We start from the raw sequence: 4,377 nt of genomic DNA, 5'->3' as shown, positions 1-4,377 counted from the left end.
CATAAGCTGTTCTTAAAAATGGCATAGGTATTAAGCATGAGATATGGTTCATTAAATGTTAATAAAGCCATTAGTTACAACCTATAAACCCTTTATAAGCTGTAACAGTGGTACTATTCTGTTTTACAAAGATATCTGATGTATTAATACTCAGAACACACACAGTAAGTTGATATGTGCAGGATCAGACCAGTTTACTGTATGAGATTATCCTATATTGATCCCCTCTGAGAAACTCAAATGTCTCAGCTGCCATCCAGCACACAGAGGAACGGATATGGAAAATGCTGAATCTCAAACAAAATAGAGAACCTGATAGTAATGACAAATGACTATAATATACAGAAAACTGTGTAAAATGATAGTGAGCAGTTAGTATATTAAATCAACCATCCCTGTAGTAAACAACACAATTCTCAGCAGAGGTTGAACATTATATTAGAGTGCAAAAATAATTATAATAATAAAAAGAAGAAGAAGTTCAAGTTCTCACAAAACAATAAAACTGTAAACTTCACTACACCCACATTTATCTTATATTGATTGTTACCACTGCAAACTCCTGTTTAGTCCAGTGGTTTCAGACTTTGCAAACTTGACACTTTTTAACCTCAGATTGTTGCAAGATGAAAATTCATTTGTGGGTCTAGAGTGTTTTTTATTCTGCTCACATTTCACATATTTGTGTTTTGAACTACAAATACATTCTTAAAGCTTTTCATTCATTCTTCCACTTTAACACCACTTGAATCATTGCTTTTAACACCCTTAAATTCCCTTAAGTCATGGGACTGTTATTGGAGTTTTCTTACTGTATTTATCTGCTTTTAAATACCTGAAATGTCCCTATGAAATTAGATCTGAAAATCTAATAATCTTTTGTTTAAATTCATAAAAGCAAGATAAAAACAGCACAATAAACTGCACAAAGGTGTGAGGTCATTAAGATGTTATACGCCTTGCAACCACTGAGACCTGCACATAACCAGTAAAATCCTCTGTCCTATTCAGATTTGCCTTCGTGAATGTACCATGTTGCTCAGAGTAAAGTTAGACTGTCATCTTAAGCAACAGGATTCTACATTAATGATTGTTTACAATGGACAGTGTCCAATTTTGAGTTGAGCTTTACAGAGAATAGATGGCAGTGAGGTATAAATAAATCAGTGCTGCATGGTGATCAATAAGAACAGGCAGCAACAGCTTAGTCTAACACACATTGTTAATTCCTGACTCACATTATAACAAACACGAGCTCTACTGCACAAGTGGCCATGAAAAACATTTAAACACTGAGTCCATGTCAGCCCAGTTTCCATAACAACGTGGTGGGCAGCAAATGGCTTTGCTGCTACTATTTCCTCTCCCAGAGGGCTGTGAGGGCCGCTGTATGTGTGTGTGGGCGGGTGGGTCGGGTAGTCATGTCTGCAGGAGAGGCTGACCAAGTTTGTTATCTGACCGTTAAAGGTGGATTCTGAAAAGTGAAAATGTCGAAGGTGCAGCCACGCCCAAAGGCCAGCACAGTGCACCGACACCCCCACCCACCCCCGCCCCACCTCTGCTTCTTGCAGAACTGTCGTTCCACAAAGCAAAACAAACATCCCCCACTGAGAGCAGAGACGGGGGGGAGTGTTAGATAATTAGAGGGGAAAGTTGGCAGCGCGCCCGATAAACAGTTGGAAGAGGAGGAGGGGGAGTCTGGTCTCTGGACAGGAAGGGCACGGTCCTGGCATCCAGGAACAGATGTAGGACAAGTAGTGAGATCAGCAGCATGAGAGGATTCTTCTAATCGGCTATTCCACGTGAAAACATACTGGATCTGCTTTATTAGATTAGATCATTAGCTCTTGTGTAGTTCAGTTTACACAGCAGTTTGTCAATCTGAGGGAAGACAATTTAATCTGAATTAATACTATATAACCAATTAGTATATTTGGTGGATTTCACAGGAAAACAGATCCAGATTTGTAAGAAACTGAAATCAGTCAGCAAGCATCATGGAGCCGGTGCTAATGTTTCAAAAGAAGCCAAAACCAAGAAGAACAAAAATCTGATAAAAGAGGATAGAAAATCAAAGTTTAGTTAAAACTAAAACAAAAACAGACAAACAAAAATTACCACAAACCAACTTACACAAAGAGAAGTGATACCTTTAGGGATCTCTGGTTGTCTATGGCACTGGTGCAGCTCTCCACTCTGCACTGTAGATAATATATATACATACATAAGTTGCTCTAGCAGTTTGGGCTGTAGAGTCTAGTCTAGTTCTATGTTTCACGACAAAAGTCCACTGTTGAGGACAGTTTGAAGGCTACTGTGAAGAGCTTACACATGTACATGCACATATCAGCATTGGTCAGTTTAGATTTTTACAATTCAACACCACTTTGCTAACAACACACTGTCTGCTCTTGACTGAAGTTAGCAGCATGTTGGTTCTGAAATAACTGTGACACTGACCACACATTATAGCATCTAAAGGAGTAAAATCTGGCACATGAGCCCTCAGAGCACAGTGATTATTACTGATGGACAGACTGTCAATATTCAGACTTCCTCCTCTCTTTATGTGGCAGTGAAAGCTGCTGCAGTATAGCATAGTGCTGCTGAATCCTGAGGAGCTGAGGAGGAACGTTTCCTCACCAGAGGGATGGAGACGGGAGCTGGCCACCACCCTGTAACCCATGGTAACGCCATCAGCTGCAGTGGGAGGAGCTACTATGTCTCACTGTGTCTGGATTGGCTGGGAACAGGTGTTCTGAGGTCCCATATAGGGAAGATGGAGGAAGACTGCAGGAGGTATTGTTGAAGAGGAAGAAGGAGTTTGGGGTGGTTACCTTCAGATCAGTCATTGTTTACCTGACTGTGACATGATTCATCACTGATACATTATTCATAGCTTTTTCTGTTCTTTGTTGATAGTTTGTGGATGATTTCTTCTTTATTTAGACTGTCTCTCATATTTGACTCATTGCACTGCCGTCAACTAATGTCTCATTCTTTGTTTTTCTAATGAGAATGACAACAAGCTAAATCTAACAAATAACCAGAAGATGTTTTTTTTTTAACAACACTGATCTAGTTTTATTTGGTCTCATTGCAAAACTAATAATTATAATTTAAAAGTTAAGAAGGAATGATTTGACATTTTGGGAAATACACCTCTTTGTTTTCTTGTCAGGAGGTTGCTTGGCAGCGTAGAACCACAATGTGTTCCCACACTTCAGTTTTAGCATGGATTAAACAGACAAAGTGTTCTGGTAGGTGGATTCTGTTACCTTCAGACAGATCAAGGTTAGCAGTTTTCACTTGTTTCCACTCTTTGTGCTAAACTAAGCTAACCAGCTGCAGCTTTTAGTTTTATATATACAAAGCAGACTACCAAACTAACAAACAAGATTTGGTGTTTTGCCTGATTTTAGTTTGTGTGTTTTGTACCTGTATTCAGAGTACCAGCAGCCTAAAAGCAACGTTTTACTCCCACAAAAGTCTATGATTTGAACAAAGTGAGAGGCAAAGTGCATCTGTTGTAGGCAGTCTTTACATGTGAAGCAACTGGTGTCATCAGAGAAATGTTGTGTACAAAGTACAACATTTCTCTTTAAAATGTAGAGCAGCTTAAGTATATTTCAGTCAGCTCAGGTGAACATAATGCAGATGCTTCATTTTGATAAATCAACTTCGGAGTTTGGCAAATAAGATCCAAATAAAGTTATTCAATCAGAGAGGGAGAGTAACACATGCAGGTCTGGTGAAAGCAGAGTGGTGGGAGGGGAAAGCAGCCCAGACTACAAAGACAGCTCAGCAATGTTATATGTAAAAATCTTGACTGTCCTTCAGCAGTTCACAGGAAAACCTGCTAACAAATCCCAGTGAAATGACTGAATAATAACTGAGCTATGCACAGACACACTACAGATGTACTGATTCATGAGAATGGCTGAACCAGAATGTGGAAAAACATGGTTTCTGACATGGCTTCATGTTTGAAAGCTAATGGACGACACTGACATTTCTGGTAACAACAACACTGAGCAAATTAACTTTTAACTTTAAATTAAAAAATCCTTTAAGCCTGCTGTAGAAAACATGGCTTACAAAAACACAATCCATGGTCATTATGGCCTCTGACAAAAAAATAAAATAAAATAAAATAAAATAAAATAAAATAAAATAAAATAAATCTGCAGCAACAGCCGCTGGCTGTTTTACAGTCAGGATTTGAGACAGATGTACCTGCCCCGTCATACATGTGGTCCTGACTGAAACCACATGTCAAGGAGAAAGCAAAAAGACACCAGCTGTTTAATGTGTATTTTAAAGAAAAGAACAGAAGTCAGCGCTGCAGACTGTCTGCCACTGGAGTGCAGCGCTTCC

The sequence above is a fragment of the Toxotes jaculatrix genome, chromosome 16, assembly GCF_017976425.1.
Source record: "Toxotes jaculatrix isolate fToxJac2 chromosome 16, fToxJac2.pri, whole genome shotgun sequence".
NCBI classification, from domain to species: domain Eukaryota; kingdom Metazoa; phylum Chordata; class Actinopteri; family Toxotidae; genus Toxotes; species Toxotes jaculatrix.
The sequence above is the reverse complement of the archived record's forward strand: the minus strand, read 5'-3'. Positions refer to the sequence as shown.